The 18,382-nt window shown below is 43.0% G+C and overlaps 1 long non-coding RNA gene across 1 annotated transcript; it reads right to left on the reverse strand.

The window, feature by feature from the left end:
• Positions 1-6,430: 6,430 nt before the first annotated feature.
• LOC100909396 (uncharacterized) lies at positions 6,431-8,488 on the reverse strand. Its single transcript, XR_015671178.1, has 2 exons — positions 8,367-8,488; positions 6,431-6,940 (listed from the first exon to the last, which is right to left on the reverse strand). It is a non-coding gene; the product is annotated as an uncharacterized LOC100909396 (long non-coding RNA).
• Positions 8,489-18,382: the final 9,894 nt, after the last annotated feature.

An 18,382-nucleotide genomic window follows, 5' to 3' on the forward strand; every position in this document is an offset into this window, starting at 1 on the left:
GCCCACAGTAATTGTAACAGAGACACGATACCCATCCTTCAAGTACTCAGTATATCACGAGTGCAAGCAGGACAACATAACACAAACTTCCACTTAGAAAAACAAACACAGGAAGCGTGGACCAGGCACTACTCTAAGCAGGTTGGAAATCTACTCAGGTACGTGCGGTCAGGACCTCAGTGATTCCCTTGACTTGGGCCAATGTCTGGTCTCCAAAAGTGGTTTCCAACTCACTGGTCACGGACCCATTCCCTGAAACCTTCCTTCCACTCTCTGATATGTTTTTAAAAGGTAAGAAATGGCCTGTTTTATGCAGCTGCACAGCTTTCTCAGTCTGTTCTCCAGCTAGAGAAAGGCGGGACTCCAGAGACTTCTTTCTTTTCAAACTACATCTCTTCTGGTTTATCCAACATGACAGCAGCTTTATGAGTAAAACCAAATCAAACAAACAAAATACCAACCAACCAAACAAAAAACATTACAAAGCTTATAAGCATCCTATGAATATAAATGGGATATATTCTTGCCCTACATTTATTTTCTTATTTATTTATTTATTTATTTATTTATTTATTTATTTATTTATTAAATATGAGTACACTGTAACTGTCTTCAGACACACCAGAAGAGGGCATCAGATCCCATGACAGATGGTTGTGAGCCACCATGTGGTTGCTGGGATTTGAACTCAGGACCTCTGGAAGAGCAGCCAGTGCTCTTAACCTGCTGAGCCATCTCTCCAGCTCCATACATTTATTTTCTTACTCTTTGTCTCAGTAAAAGCCTATAGAGCTCAGGCTGGTTTCTGATCGATCTATCTATCTATCTATCTATCTATCTATCTATCTATCTATCTATCTATCCATCCATCCATCCATCCATCCATCCATCTATCGATCTATCTATCTATCTATCTATCTATCTATCTATCTATCTATCTATCTATCTATCTATCTATCATGTACATCCATCATCTATCTATCTATCTATCTATCTATCTATCTATCTATCTATCCATCCATCCATCTATCTATCTATCTATCTATCTATCTATCTATCTATCTATCTATCTATCTATCTATCATCTACATCCATCTATCTATCTATCTATCTATCTATCTATCCATCCATCCATCTATCTATCTATCATCTACATCCATCATCATCTATCTATCTATCTATCCATCCATCCATCCATCCATCCATCCACCCACCCACCCACCCACCTACCTACCTACCTACTGATAGCACAGACTGGCCACATTCCTGCTTCAGTCCAAACGCTGGGAATGCAAATTCGAGTCTTTGTCCTCAGCTTGGCCTCCAGTTTCCTCCTGCCTTAGTCTCCTGAGAGCCTGTATTACAAGTGTGTGCCACCATGCCCAGCCACCTCCTCCCCTATCCACCCCCATACAAGTCTCTTGCTCATCTGAGGCAGGTAAGAAGTAATGGGGCCATGCTGTTAGGATTCTTAGAGATACCTTTACCCAGCTGAGAGGCTCTCGAAGGTTCCACTTACATTTCCCTGGCAGCTTCCAAAGGGGTCTTACAGTCAGTCTCACACTTGGTTTTAACCTTATGTCAACCTTATCATTACTTGGAGACACTTCTGCCAGTTTGGAAGATTGGAAGTGAAAAACAGTTTAAATTTATAACCCAGCTTCTGTAAGGCAAAGGACACTGTGGTTAGGACAAAACGGCAACCAACAGATTGGGAAAAGATCTTTACCAATCCTACAACAGATAGAGGCCTTATATCCAAAATATACAAAGAACTCAAGAAGTTAGACCACAGGGAGACAAATAACCCTATTAAAAAATGGGGTTCAGGGGTTGGGGATTTAGCTCAGTGGTAGAGCGCTTGCCTAGGAAGCGCAAGGCCCTGAGTTCGGCCCCCAGCTCCGAAAAAAAGAACCAAAAAATGGGGTTCAGAGCTAAACAAAGAATTCACAGCTGAGGAATGCCGAATGGCTGAGAAACACCTAAAGAAATATTCAACATCTTTAGTCATAAGGGAAATGCAAATCAAAACAACCCTGAGATTTCACCTCACACCAGTGAGAATGGCTAAGATCAAAAACCTCGACAGCAGATGCTGGCGAGGATGTGGAGAAAGAGGAACACTCCTCCATTGTTGGTGGGATTGCAGACTGGTACAACCATTCTGGAAATCAGTCTGGAGGTTCCTCAGAAAATTGGACATTGAACTGCCTGAGGATCCAGCTATACCTCTCTTGGGCATATACCCACAAGATGCCCCAACATATAAAAAAGACACGTGCTCCACTATGTTCATCGCAGCCTTATTTATAATAGCCAGAAGCTGGAAAGAACCCAGATGCCCTTCAACAGAGGAATGGATACAGAAAATGTGGTACATCTACACAATGGAATATTACTCAGCTATCAAAAACAATGACTTTATGAAATTCGTAGGCAAATGGTTGGAACTGGAAAATATCATCCTAAGTGAGGTAACCCAATCACAGAAAAACACACATGGTATGCACTCATTGATAAGTGGCTATTAGCCCAAATGCTTGAATTACCCTAGATGCCTAGAACAAATGAAACTCAAGACGGATGATCAAAATGTGAATGCTTCACTCCTTCTTTAAAAGGGGAATAAGAATACCCGTGGCAGGGAATAGAGAGGCAAAGATTAAAACAGAGACAGGGGCTGGAGAGATGGCTCAGCGGTTAAGAGCTCCGACTGCTCTTCCAGAGGTCCTGAGTTCAATTCCCAGCAACCACATGGTGGCTCACAACCATCTGTAATGAGGTCTGGTGTGTCTGAAGACAGCTACAGTGTACTTGTATACATTAAATAAATAAATAAATAAATAAATAAATAAATAAATCTTAAAAAAAAGTAAAATAGTTGTTTAAAAAAAAAAACAGAGACAGAAGGAATACCCATTCAGAGCCTGCCCTACATGTGGCCCACACATATACAGCCATCCAATTAGACAAGATAGATGAAGCAAAGAAGTGCAGGCCGACAGGAGCCGGATGTAGATCGCTCCTGAGAGACACAGCCAGAATACAGCAAACACAGAGGCGAATGCCAGCAGCAAACCACTGAACTGAGAATAGGACCCTCGTTGAAGGAATCAGAGAAAGAACTGGAAGAGCTTGAAGGGGCTCGAGACCCCATATGTACAACAATGCCAAGCAACCAGAGCTTCCAGGGACTAAGCCACTACCTAAAGACTATACATGGACTGACCGTGAACTCTGACCTCATAGGTAGCAATGAATATCCTAGTAAGAGCACCAGTGGAAGGGAAAGCCCTGGGTCCTGCTAAGACTGAACCCCCAGTGAACTAAATTGTTGGGGGGAGGGTGGCAATGGGGGAAGGATGGGGAGGGGAACACCCATCAAGAAGGGGAGGGGGAGGGATTAGGGGGATGTTTGCCCGGAAACTGGGAAAGGGAATAACACTCGAAATGTATATAAGAAATACTCAAGTTAATAAAAAAAAAAATTTATAACCCACCGTTCCTAGGGTGCTTTTTGGAATTCTGCTTGCCAACTGCTGTTTATTTAGTCCAGTCTCTCTATATTTTGTCATATGCACTTAAAATGCTGACTTTGTTTGATGTTCTTCCTAGAAATAATAGGGTGTTACCTCGTTTGGACTGCTGCTTTAAAATGTCCCCATACACTGAGTGGCTTAAACAATGAAAACGTTCCACCCAAACCCTGTTATGCAGAAGTCAAAAATCAAAGTGCGGTTGGTGTTTGTCAAGGGCTCTTGCTTATCAGCAAAGGGCTTTCTTCTCACCGTGTCCTGATGCTTCTTTCACATATGTATGTGCATAGGACAGACAGACAGACACTGTTGGTGTCTTTCTTCCTAAAGGGGCATTAATCCTATCAGAAAAACATTCCACTCTGATAATTCCTTTCACAGTACCCTTCCAGGAGCCTTAGTCTCTGCATATATAAAATTGGAGAGGATTGCTTCAAGACATGACTTCTGAGAGGATGCAGTTTAGTCTTTAATAGTTAGGCATACATTTTCATTAGTGTTTCAACTCTCTGCTACTATATAAAAGTTCCCCCAAGTGCACACTGTCTCAGTGCAACAAGCCTTCATCATTTCCCAGTGATCTATGGGTTGGCCATGTGGTTCTTTGGCTGTGTGTGGTGTTGCTCGAAGGAGTTATCGTTCTTTTTTTTTTTTTTTTTTTGGTTCTTTTTTTCGGAGCTGGGGACCGAACCCAGGGCCTTGCGCTTCCTAGGTAAGCGCTCTACCACTGAGCTAAATCCCCAGCCCCAGGAGTTATCGTTCTTGTTGCTGTGACAAAGCACCTGGTAACACCCCTTAAAGAAGAAATGGCTTGTTTTCAGCTCACAGTTTGAGGGTCCAGTTCATCATGGTGGGAAAGCCAGGGTAGTTGCAGCTTGAGGCAGCTGACCACAGTGCATCGTTAGGAAACCGAGAGATGACTGCCCGTTCACTGATTTTTTTTTTTTAAGATTTTTATTTATTATATAGGAGTACACTGTAGCTGTCTTCAGACACACCAGAAGAGGGCATCAGATCCCATTACAGATGGTTGTGAGCCACCGTGTGGTTGCTGGGAATTGAACTCAGGACCTCTGGAAGAGCAGTCAGTGCTCTTAACCACTGAGCCATCTCTCCAGTCCCCGTTCACTTATTTTATCCTTGTTATTTACTCTTGGGCTAGAGCCATCACATCCAAGACAGGGTCCCCCACCTCAGCCAAACCTTTCTTCGAACACCCACATAGGCTCAGCCGGAGGTGTGTTTTCATGGTGACTCTAAACTCAGTCAAGTTGATGATGAAGATGAGCCAACACAGCTGTGCTGTTAGGACAGCTGGGAGGTTCCGATTGGAAGTGGGTGTTGCATGGGCCGTCTTCCTTTCTGTGCGTATCTCTCTGCACTACCACTGAATTCCTCAAGGCCTGGTGGCTGGGTTCCCAGCAGCATTTGGAAGGAAAAGTGCACAGCTGTCAAGCCTTTGCACGTGTCCTGTCTGCTAGAGTCAAAGCAGGAAAAAAACTGGTGGGAGTGCAGGCCTGGGGAGGAGTTTTATTGGGCGCTGACTCACACATTCAATGGGGGCCTAAGGCACATCATTTCCAAGTACGGAGGCATCCTGACATTTGATAAGACAGCAAAAGTAGAAAGGTCTCTTTCAGCTCCTCCTGACACTCTTCCCTTAAGCAAGCCCTTAAAACCCAACTGCCCTTCCCTCCACCATACCGTGTCTCCAGAGGAAAGGAACCAAGGCAGAGATACCAAGAATTTGAACATTCAGGTCTTGCAAACTCAGTCACCTTCAGATGTTACCATAGATCATACCCTATTGTCCTTCAACTCCTTTTCAGCACAAATGTCTTTTTTAAAAAAATGCACGCATTTTCCAGTTTCTTTGGGACTTCGTTTTTGTGGTTGTTGTTGCTACTGTTGTTTTTGTTTTTGAGAAGAGGTTCCTCTGTGTAATAGCCCTGGCTGTCCCCAAACTCTCTTTGTAAACCAGGATGGCCTTGAATGCACAGAGATCTACCTGCCTTTGCCTCCTGTGTGCTGAGATTAAAGCCCCACACCCAGCAGGGGCTTCATTTCTGATGGTCACATAAACTTTGTATTAAGTAGATTTGTTTGTGACTCAGACCATTTTATGTTGCGTTAGCATAAAGATTGGATAGATTACATTGAATAGAAGACTTTTTTTCATGGTATGGGGGTACCTGGTAGTACCATAAGGCATGTACAATGCAGGAGAGAGTAAAGGCACTGAGTTCCCCCTGTCAGCATAAAATCTCCTCCTCAGTAATGACATCACTTAATTATGAGGGCAAAGTCTTCAGGCCTAATCTCCTCTTAAAGGTCTCTCCCCTTTGCTTTTGGTGCTGTATATCAAACCTGAGTCTCTTGTGTGCACCAAACCCCTGCACCATTTCCCCAACCTGGTCTCTTAATACTGTTACAATGGCCAGTAAGTTTCAATGTGAATTTGGAAGGAGACAAACATCAAAGCATACTAGCGTGCGTCCTTTGGTCATAGGACTCTTAGGCATGATCCTTAGTGCCAGGGAAGAAATCTTTTCTCCCAACAGGGATATTCAAGTAAGAATCAACACATTGTCTTCCTAGGCACCCCAAGCAAAGGTTTTGTTGATTTTCACTCACGTAAGGCATCAGTTGTTCTTTTCCTAGACCACTACAGTATCTTCCTCAGTGCTTCACTAACCTCCCCCAAGTCTCCTTCTGTTCTTTAGCATCTAATACCCAGACCCAAAGCCAGTGCTTCATGCACTGAATTTCACTGTAGCAGCATCCCTGTACCACAGTGGTTCTCAACCTGTGGGTCATGACCCCTTTGGCAAATATCTATCTCCAAAACTATTTATATCACGATCCATATCAGTAGCAAAATCACAATCATGAAATGGCAGCTCTAAAACTATTTATATTACAAGTCATAACAACAGTATAGATATGATTATGAAGTAGCAATAAAAGTAATTTTATGGTTGGGGGCATCATCACGACGGAGGAACTGTATTAAAGGGTTGCAGGCTCAGGAGGGTTGAGAACCTCTTCTCTACGAGCTGTCAGTTTCTCTTTCAGCCAGTCTTTGTTGTAGTGTAGAATACCATGGGAGGCAACTGCTGAAAGCAAAAGCAGTTTATCATGTTCTACAATTCTATGCGCAGTCCGTGCAGCCCTCTGCCTTTCAGCTGGGTTCATTGACGTAGACGCATTCATCTGATGAGTCAATCGGCTAGTGCTGATCTGACAAGGCTATCAGGCTGGGCTGGGCTTCTCTTTTTCAGACGGGCTTTTTGTTTGAGACTTCAGCATGGTATGGCACTCTGAAGGCAGGCAGCCAAGAGATTAAAGACAGAAATGATGTCACTTCAAGCTCTGGGACCAGCAAAACTCACTTCTGTCACATCCTGTTAAATAAAGCAAACAGCAAAGTCAGCCCAGATCCAAGAGAACAGACTCTTTCTTCCTCTTGGTTTTCATTTCTTTAAGAAAAGGATCTCAGGGTATAGCACAGTCCACCCTTGAATTCACCGTCTTCCTGCCTTGGCCTCTGGAGTCCTGCACATGTAGGATTTGACAACCACCTGTCTAGACTCCTTAATAGAGTTGCACAGAAACTGAAGCCAGACCAAACCCACTTCATAAAGTTACACTGTATTCCTAGAGAGAGGGCTCAATATCTCAAAGATTTCAACTCCTTCCAATAAATCTAGAAAGGCAAAGTCAACCCAAACTCAACAGAGTAATTTAGGCCATGGGAAAAAAAAAAAGATGTTTCATAGAATCGACAGAATTGCAAAGGGCTCAGACTCACCAACACCATCTTGAGGAAGGACTGCATGCAAGCACCAGTCCTTACAGATTCCAAGACTATAAAATTATTACTATTGGATAAAACTATAATAAGCAATAATTAACTAAGGGATAAATAATCCAGGTTTTCTTTTTAAAATGAATTATCTAAAAATCATGATTTATGTAACTTTAGGAAAGTTACAAAGAGTGGAGAACAAACATATGCATCTTACGAAGTTTTTCCTTTAGTCTGGTACAATTGTGACAATTAACGAACTAACAATAAAAGTTATCGTTACTTTTGCCATGCTGCCAATGCTTGCCCATGCTAGGTATGCGCTCTACCTCTGAGCTGTAGTTCCAACCCAAAATAAAAGTCTCATGAAGGGGGAAACCCATGACGAGCATCCAGAGTCCAGTCTGAGGGCTCATGCACTAACACTACCTCTTGGAAGACCGAGGCAGAAAGATTGCCTCACTGTCTGTTAGCCTATGCTACAGAGTGAGACTGTCTTGTAGAAAAAGCAAAAGCAAACAAAAATGGCCTGGTAGGAAAATAATAGCAGTAAATATGTCAGGACCCTGGGAAGGAGAGGGGAAAGTGGCGAATGAGTTAATGGACCCGAGAACACAAATTCCAAATTGGCAGAGAGCAAAGGAGAGAGGCGGGTAGCCTGCCTTCTACTGCAAAACCCCAAAGACTCAGAAGTTGGGCTGAAAAGACAGAAACGTGTTTAGGCAATCTGAGTAACTGATAACTTGGTGTGGCAGCTCGTGTCTGTACCCGGGCCCTTGGGAAGCTGGGGTGTCTAGAGTTCTAGGGCATCTTTACTTACAGCAGAGACCGTGATGAAGAAGGAAAAGGAAAGGAGAAGGAAGGGAGAGAGGAAGGGAAGGAAAGAAAGATGGGAGAGAGGAAAACAAGAAAAGAGAAAGGAAAATGGAGGGGGGGCGAATCTCTGAGAAACATTTCAGCGTCAGTGTCTGAGGTGGCCACCAAGAACTTGTCCTTGCAGACGTTGTGTGGATTCTACCTACCCGTGTGGGAGGAGGGCTCCTGGCTGTTCTCTTCCTTCGAAGACCGTGAACAAAGCTAAGGTGGAGTGGACCAGCAGGCGGCTCCCGTTAGAGGTGAGGGCTGCCTTGAGCTCTAGGACTCTGTTTCTCTCAGTTCAGCATTTGTATAAATACTTCTGCCGCTTATAGGTACCACGTGGGCCGTTGGCTTGGGCAGAGGCTTCGGTGAGTAATAAAAGCTGTCCGGTCCCCAGAGAGTCCTCTCAGTTCTTTCTTTGCTGTCTCAAAATAGTACCCTGAGGCTTTCAAGGCCATGGGTGTGCATAAGGCTGTCCCAGCTTCACCTCTGCTCTGCAACCGCTGAAGAGCACAGGGAGTTAAGTGATCTGAGCACTGCAGCTTAGCTTTCTAATTCCCCTGGATTCTAGAACACTAGAAGTCAGGGCTGCAGCCCCTGGAACAGAGCAGACCTGTCTTTAGACACTTAGATCAGTTCAAAGGAGAGGATGAAAATTTTAAGTGGGCATACTTTTCATCGTATATACATTATATTCCAGAAAGTAAATGTTTTGCTTTTACGTTTACTTGTGTGAGTGTGTGTGTGTGTGTGTGTGTGTGTGTGTGTGTGTGTGTGTGTGCCTAGGGAGGTCAGAGAACTACCTGAAGAAATTGGTTATTTCTTTCTACCATGGGGATCTCAGAGATCGAACTTGGATCTGCAGGCTTAGGACCTTTATCTGCCGAGCCAAACCAAACTAGGTTTGTGGCTGTTTGTTTATTTTTAACAAAGAAACCCATAGAAAGATCACATGATAGAGAGAAGAAAATCAGAAAGACCATAACTGTTACTATTTTCGGAGAAGTAGGGGAGAATATTTTACCCATAATACAAATCAAGATGGTAGTTTTATAATGAATGTTCAATAGTTTGAGAGACGGCTCAGCAGTTAACAGCGCTTGCTACTTTTCCAGAAGCCCTGAGTTCAGTTCCCAGCACCCACATGGGGTAGCTTACAACTGCCTGTAACTCCAGCTGCAGGGGATCGGACATCCTCTTCTTGTCTTATCGGGCACTTACACAATGGGAATTAACTTATAGGCAACCAAATAACAATCAAAACCAAACCAAAAAGCCAATTAACATTAAATTTCTCAAACGGAAGGTAGAAAATAATGGAGCTGTAGTTACACATTTCCATGAGAAGATGAGTTTTTAATTAGGAATCCATATTTGGCCACTTTTGCTACCAAATAAAGGGGCTGATGCCAAGCATGGACACTCATGTGGGAGGCTGAGGGAGGAAGACTGCCTCAGTCTGCAACCAGGCTAGACCAGTGAGTTCCAAGCCAGACGAGGCTTCAGGGTGAGGCTTTGGTTTCTTTCAAAGAAACCAAAATACAAAATAAAAACAAAACAAAACTACAGAAGAGAGATATACAATTTCTAGGTATTATAAGGAAATAACAGAGTACAAGTAGTGAAAGCAGCTTTTTTAAAAATGAAGAAAAGAGAAAGTCAGAAAGACTCGAAGAAAGCAAGCCAGCCAGCCAGACTAGCAGAAAGAAAGAAGGAAATTGGGGTTGGGGATTTAGCTCAGTGGTAGAGCACTTGCCTAGCAAGCACAAGGCCCTGGGTTCGGTCCCCAGCTCCGAAAAAAAGAAAAAAAAAAAAAAAAAAGAAAGAAGGAAATTGTGTTGGTAAATGAGAGGGGCTAGAAGGTACAGTTGGGGGTTATTTGCAAAACACACACATATCAATGTTTGATCTTTCAGTGTTCAAGTATACCACTTAATAAAAATTAAAAAGTTGTTTATCATTATTGCTGTTCTTGCAGTCCTGGGGATAGAACCCAGGGCCTTTTGAATACTGGGCAAATGCTCTACCAACAAATTAGCCCACTAATTATTATAATTATGCGAGTAAATGCAAAGAAAAATGTATAGTTGGAATTGTATAGCACCAGGAAATAGGAACATTCCAAGTATACATTGTCACGCACTTTAACATAAATAAAAATGTATGTAATCATGAATTTAATACCAAAAGGCAGAGAAGATTTGGAAAAGCCAGTTTTCACTTTGTGATATACTTTTGTAAAATTAGAGTTTTAAAACTGTGATAATTAATTCATGAAAGCCTGATGATTTCATTTCCACTTTCTGAAGTATGTTAATATTTAAAGCCCGAGTCTGTGTTTGAAGCATAAAGAATTTTATCAAATTAAAGAGTGGCAAATCACTCTCTTTCGAAGGAAAAAATTACAAGTTGCCTTCAAATCCCTTCCTTATCTTTTAGAAAGTAAAAACACATTGCTTTTGGATCTCATAGTTTTTATTCCAAGGGTTTGCAGACAGAAATTCTACCGGAAAAAAAAAGTAACCTCTTTTATTTTTCTTTCTTTCTTTCTTTTTCTGGATTAAACATATACAAGCATGCATATTTAGGTATGAAGACCTCAGCAATAGTTATTCTCACATCTGACATAGGAGACCAATGATAAGAGAGCCCCGCCCTTCTGCAGGAATGACAAGAACTTGCATTCTGCTCTCTAAAGTTTTGAGAATAGAGCCTGTGGGTATGAACAGGCATACAAACGTGTTTATGTACTCACACACCAGAGTCACACAAAATATGAAACCCCAAAGGCCAGGTGATTGGAGCTTAAATCATGCTTTGCACTGCAGAAAAAAAAAAAAAAAAAAAAAAAAAAAAAAAAAAAAAAGGAGGGGTTTCTCGGAGGAAACGGTACCAGCAAAGAACAGGGGTTCTGGGACTTCCAGAGAAATCCCCGTGCTCTAATAGTGAGGCAAGGCACATACATCTATCTAGCAGACAGGCTGCCACACGGGTTCTGTCTGCAAACCCTTGGAATAAAACCTGGGAGGAGATCCAAAAGCAATGTGGTTTTACTTTTCAAAAGATAAGGAAGGGATTTGAAGGCAACTTGTTTCCTTCAAAAGAGTGATCTGACTTTCTTTAAGGCAGGCACCACAGTCTCCTGTGTGGTAGGTAAGCAGTTGACCCTCACCTGTCACCCTAGCAGTTAGGAGACTGAAGCAGACCTGCTCCAAATCCAAGACTAGACTTGACTATATTGCAAATTTGAGACGGGCCTAGGCCACACATTGCCTCATCTCAAACGCAGCAGCAATAGCAACAACACAACACGACATAAAAACAAGGATATTCATGTAATAGAATGTATGTCACCTTTCCTGTGACAGTTTTCTTCAGCAAACGACGTCACGGGGGGCGGGGCTCATGATAAGTGCATCCCTCCTGGAAGAACGTCACTTAGTTATGGGAACTTCAGAGAAAGCCTTGGCTGCTATCACTTCGAAGTGATCAGCATATCTGGCGTCAATCTGAACCCTTAATCCTCCTTCCTTTCCCTCTTTCCAGAAGTGTTTACATTGCTTGTATTATTGGCTGAGTCTTGCAAATACATAAAAGGATAACACATGCCTTCTCTATCGGAGATTGAATTTTCTTTTTCAGTTTCTTGGGACAGGGACTCCTCTGTCCTAGGCTAGCCTTGAACTCAATATGTAGCTGAACATGGATGGCCTTGAACGCCTTCTTAATCTTCTGTCTCCCCCTTCCAAGTGTTGGGATTTCAGTCATGCACCACCACAATCGTTGGGAAGTTATAATCCTCTATCACTTTACACAAGAATCGGAGTTTATAGGGGGTCTGGAGACTCAGAATATAATATAGTCACGTGGCTGGTTTTTGGAGAAGGAGCCTGATAGGTTTCTTAAACCTTTAAGGAAACCTGGTGAGGGAGAGACTAGGCAAGTCTATGCTGATTATGCTTTATAGTTCTGAACAAAACATGTATCAAATCATCCACCTTTGTGTGCAGAACTAAAGAGATTCTCATGAAAGACAACAGCAGCGAAGGTGACAGACATCATATGAAGACAGTGATGCCAAGGCTCACCTTGTTCTGGTAACCCTTCAGAATCTGCAGGCACAAGGGAAGTTAGGGTCCCTAGTAACAACAGTACTCATGTCCTGGAAACCAAGTTGGGTACCTGTTAGCTTCACTTACAATAAAGTTGGTGGGAGACTAGCCATGTGCTGCCCTGTTGAGCTCCAGACTTAGGGACTTTTTTTTTTTTTTAACTATTTATTTATATGAGCATACTATAGCTGTCTTGAGACACACCAGAAGAGGGCATCAGATCCCATTACAGATGGTTGTGAGCCACCATGTGGTTGCTGGGATTTGAACTCAGGACCTCTGGAAGAACAGTCAGTGCTCTTAACTGCTGAGCCACTTAGGGACTTTTAAGTCACTGAAAGGCAGAGAAGCTAGAAGGTTAACTTAGGTTTGCCTTCCTTAACACAAAGACCGACCCATATGTAAGAGAAATTTACGTTTCTAAAAGAAATATCATTTGTAAGGTGTCTTCTGTGTAACTGGAAGAAAGGAGGATGGGGACTTGGAGTAGGGGGTAGTGGGGTTGGAGGATGAGCATGGGGAAAGGTTCACCCAGCATATGTAAGGCCTGGGCTTGACCCCTCACAGTGAGGGAAAAACTCACATAACAACTTACATCTACTCTAGGATGCTTTTCCAGGCCATGCCGTCTTAACTGGGTCATCCTGTAAATGAGCCTTTGTCTCAAAGTCTGATAATGTTTAGGCCTGATGTTTAAATGCTTTTTTTAAAATTTGTTTAAAAAAAGATCTACTCTAGAGACTTGTTTTCTTCCACATATACTTGAGGTATGAGGAATTTATGTTAATAAGCATGTCTGGTTTTCTCCTGTTCATCTTTCTTTTATTATAGAGAGTTCCAGTTTAGACCTATGAAAAATAGAAAAAAGAGGTGCTCCATTTGCTAAGGGTTTCCCAAGAGGATGCTTTCTCCTTTAACATAGAGGGCTTGCCAGGTGATAGGAGAGGGTCTCAGAGGTACCTGTACCTCTCACCCCCAGGAAGCAGCTAGTATGCGTACCGAAGTATGCACAGGTGGCAGTGAACAATGCAGAGTCCTTTATGTCCCCAGGTGTTTGACTTCTGGGCCACTGTTGATTGTGCTGACCACGTGATCCCTGCAAATGACTCTCACATGAGATGAGGTGACTAGAAACCTTGGAGGCTGCTGCACTACAATTGGATACACCTGAGCAGAGGGCACAGTGGGCTCTGCAGAACAAGAAATGGCTGTTTTGTTTCTAGCACCAAGACGGCACTGCAAGCCCATTTCAATGAACAAGCGCTCTGTGAATGGTGAGTGCTACGTTTGAAAATCCTGGAAAAAGGATTTCACTTCACGTTCCAGATTGCCCAGGTTAGTGTGAAAAGAGAACTGACCAATACTTTATACGTGCACACCGGGCACAAGATGTTCTTCTACTCAATTATTCATTGGGCATCTGCTATGGGCTGCCATCAGGGCTCAAGGCACTAGAAACAGAACGTTCGGGGTTGGGGATTTAGCTCAGTGGTAGAGCGCTTGCCTAGGAAGCGCAAGGCCCCGGGTTCGGTCCCCAGCTCCGAAAAAAAAGAACCAAAAAAAAAAAAAAAAAAAAAAGAAACAGAACGTTCTACTGCTGTGACACATATTCGTGTGACTTCAGTCACCCACAATTCATCATTGGATATAAAGCAATAACACCCCCCCCCAAATCTGCTCTAAAGTGCTTCAGGATGAGTGATGTGTCAAGTGGTGCAAGCCTATAAGTCCAGCCCTCAGGAGGTGGAGACTGGGGGATCTCAAGTTGGAGGCAACTGGAGCTTCAGAGTGAATTCAAGATGGAATTGGTGTTCAGGTCAGTAAGCCAGCTATTGGGGAAGTAGAGACCGAAGGATGATAATTCTGGGTTTTAGCATCCCAGAGATCAATGGCTAAATGGGTTATATAGAAACCCTTCCGCAAAAATTAGGGATGTGGCTTAGTGGTAGAGCCCTTTCTTAGCATGTGCAAAGCCCTAGGTTCAATCCATTAGCCCTGAAGAGGCTTATTTCCTAAAAAATAAAATAAAATAAAAAGGAAACTTCATCTAGACCGAGTTAGAGAGTGACCAACAGCACTGAAGAGATCTGAAGGGTGAATTGGAGGAAGAGTCAAATTTTCATTAGGAACCTCTTTTCCTCATGCCCAATCCCCTCTTACAACATAGCATGATTCTGGTAGCCTACTGCCATCTCGTGTCCAAACTCCTCAATTACATAACAAATGACGAAGATACTGGGTTAGTTTGCGATGGCTGCTTAAAGGCAGAGGGACTCTCTCCTACTTCTCTAGGGTCTGAGTCTTCTCATTGGCTGAACAAGTAGCAACAGATTAAAGAAAAAGGTGTGTGTACTTTCAGACGCCAGGGCTTTGCAGGAAGGTGAGTGCCTAACAACTCCGTAAGATCCATACATCGATGTAGCTGGCTTTCTAGGGGAGAAAAGAATTGAGGGAAGGCGGTAGAGGGCGCTAGACGATCCAGAGTGGGTAGCGCATTTTTAAAAAGAGACTTGAACGGCCCACAAAACAGACAGCGGCTTGGGTCAAAGTTCACTGGGCTCCACGTGTGGTATTTGATTTTTTTTTTTTTTCAGTCTCTTCCTCTGATGAATTTAATCTTCTTTGGTTAATGAAATTTCAGTAAGAGGATTGAAGGTAACTGTGTGGCTTTTTTGTTGTTGTTGGGCCTGGGTATCGCTAGATAAGGGAACTGCAGAGCAAAGCTTCTCCCTGCACCACCAGGGAAGAAAACAACATCCCAGGGGCCTTCATTCTCTGGCAGCTTCTTAGGCTTTCCAATTTCCCTTCGTTCAAAGCACTCGGCGTGCTGAAATGCTGTGCTTTGCAGGTCATTTGCTGAGCCTCCACATTGCTGCAATAAATTATCGCAGGCTTGGTAGCTTAAAGACAACACGGGCGGTTTCATAATCCTGCATTTGAATCATGCATTTGAAATAGATCTCAGCGGGCTAAAATTAAAGTATCAGCAGGTCCCCCTTTCCTTCTAAAAGCCCAGAGAATGTTCTTTGAATTTTGCACCTGTAGAGGTAGCCTGTATTGTCTGGTGGCACCCTCATGTTTTCAGGGCAGTGGTGGGGACTAGGATCTTCCTCAGGGTGCATTGTTCTAACACTGTGTCCTCATCCATTTACAAGGACCCTCTGGTTACACTGGGCCATCACAGTGAGCCAGGATGCACGCCCATCTCAGTTCTCTACCTGCAACCCCAGCCTCCTCAGCCATGTGACACACCTATTCATAGGTCTGATAAACTAACATATCCTCTTTGGGGCAAACCGCGTTATTTTGCTTTCCGCAGAATCTATTAATTTTTTTTTTCTGGGAGAAGATATGCTACTTGTATTTTAATCAAATGGTAGCCAGTAAGTCTGACTTTCTTTGCTCTTGTTTGTAACTTAGGACTAATGGACAGAAAAAGATACGTCTCTGTCAGTGTCTAAAAGTGTTTACTAAGTGTTTAGAATTCCCCCAAATACCCCCAAATACACATGATTAATCTAAACTGAAACACTCACTAAATAGAAAAACAATGCTTGCGGGTCAGTGGCAGTGGACGCCTTTGATCCCAGCACTCAGGAGGCAGAGGCAGGTGGATCTCTGAGTTCAAAGTCAGCCTGGTCTTCAGAGTCCCAGGATAGCCAGGACTACACAAAGCAACGTTATCTTGAAAAACCAAACTGAACCAAACCAAACCAAACCAAACCAAACCAAACCAAACCAACAACAAAAACCCAAGTCAAAAAACAACAAACAGGGGCTGGGGATTTAGCTCAGTGGTAGAGCGCTTACCTAGGAAGCGCAAGGCCCTGGGTTCGGTCCCCAGCTCCGAAAAAAAAGAACCAAAAAAAAAAAAAAAAGATTAAAAAAAAAAAAACAACAAACAAATCAACCCAAACCCCCACAAGAAACACAACCCAAAACCAACAACAACAACCACAGCAACAACAAAAACCCTACAACCATCACCACCACCACCACCACCACAACAACAACAAAGTGGACATATGAGACCAAATACTGCTTGCTAAGATAGAAAACGTGTACTTTTTGTTTCGTTTTGAGATTTGATCCTCTGTGGCTGAGGTGCATGGTGTAGATAGAGGTGACTCTCCTGCCTCTATCTCTCAAGTTACATAGAGGGTCTTGTTTACTAGGGACGTGGTTTTATTTACGCATTAGTCAGAATTAAACTCACAAGAACTTAAAAAAAAAAAAAAAGGTAACTCCTAAAGGGGTTACGGAAAGAGAGGGATAAAGCAGGTCTCTGTTGAGTCTTGATTCTTCACTGGCGGCAGGCGAAGACTCGCTTTGTCCCGCCATCGGCCAGCCAGGGCAGTGTGGCTACACCGCATTCACTAGACATTTGCTTATTGGTGCTGGAGAGCAAACCCAGGGTCTCCCAGCAAAAACATTGCTTTCCCACATACTCACGTTTCCTGTTCACATCCCCTAGAGTCGAGTGGCTTGCTCCTGGGTGCCCTTCACATGGTGGATGACCAGCAGGGTCCTCCTCTGTTAACATTTATAAAACACAACGTCCTTTTTTTTCTGGATGTCCCCAGTGTATGCTAATAAAACATCCAAGGAAAACCAACAGGATGAAGTCCTGGGGTTTTCCTTAGTGTTCCTCTGCCTTTCTAAAATATCACAGATATCGTGGTTGTTTTTACCTTATCAGGCTCCTTTTGTGACTGTCTTATCTGATCAGACTGTTATCCTGGACTGAATATCTAAGAACTACCATGAGCCCATGACTCATTAAAGACAAGCTCCTTAGATATAAATAAATATAACAGAATGTTCTTACTTAATCTTTTAAAGGCTTTGAACCATGCAACTTGGATAGTCACCAAAACCTGTATATATAGCTATCCTTAAGAATGCTATGTTCCCTTGAAGAACCAAAGCCCAAGTTAGGGTGTGTTCTAATGTCCTTTCCTAGTGTGGTTTCTCTTCTGCTTTCTTAATGCCCCTGCTTAAATCTAAACCTTCTTTCCTTCCTTCCTCCCTCTCTTCTTTCCTTCCTGTTCTTTTAAGGCAAGGTCTCACTATGTAGTCCAGTCTGGTCAGATGCTTGCTATGTAGTTCACCATGGCCTTTGCCACCCTGGACAATCTTCCTGCCTCAGTCTCCTCAGTGCTGGGATCATAGGACTTGGCTCCCAAAACCTTTCGGCAGAGCTGAGTGTGGCGGTGCTGTGTAGTCTTAAGGCCCATCCTGAGGAGACGAGGCAGGAGTTCAAGAACAGTTGGTGCTGCATGGGACAAGGCCAAACGAGAAGGGGAGGCAGGTAAGAAATAAACTGCAGTTTTGTTAATGAACCACAGCTTTGCTTTGCACTGACTTGTCCTGAAGTGATATTCCATGGTTTAAGTCAGGAAACCTAACTTCATCTAAGGAGCGGTCCTAAAAAGGACTCCAGATGATGCAGCCAGCACAGCCAGTGGGTTGAGCTGCACCCACTGCTGGCTGATGAGCCATAGCTCTGAGATGCCTCTAACAGAAGCTCCTTAGAACACATTTGAACGAACAGCAGTCTTTAGATTATACCTTGAGTTCTGGTGTTATTATGCTGTGGCTACTACTTTTTAAAAACATATATCTGTGATTATGGTTTGTGTATGTTGTATGCATGTGGAAATGTGTGTGTGTGTGTATGTATACATGTATCTGTAAGTTTGTGTGTGTGTGTGAGTGTGTGTGTGTGAGTTTGTGTATGCATAGGAGTGTGTGTGTGTATTTTTTGTGTGTAAGTTTGTGCCTATGTATGTGTGTGTGTGTATTTTTTGTGTGTAAGTTTGTGCATATGTATGTATGTGAGTGTGTGTTTTTGTGTATGTGAGTGAGTATGAGTAAGTGTGAGTGTGTGTGAGTTTGTGTGTGTGTTTGTGAATATGTGTGTGTCTTCCTCAATCATTCTCCACATTATATGCTGAGGCAGGTATTTCTGTGATAAAACTCCATTATTAAGGCAACTTCTAAAGGAAAACATTTAATTTGGCTAATGGTTTCAGAGGGTTAGAGCCCGTGATGGCAGACTAAAGGAA

The sequence above is a fragment of the Rattus norvegicus genome, chromosome 2, assembly GCF_021556685.1.
Source record: "Rattus norvegicus strain SHRSP/BbbUtx chromosome 2, alternate assembly SHRSP_T2T, whole genome shotgun sequence".
NCBI lineage: Eukaryota > Metazoa > Chordata > Mammalia > Rodentia > Muridae > Rattus > Rattus norvegicus.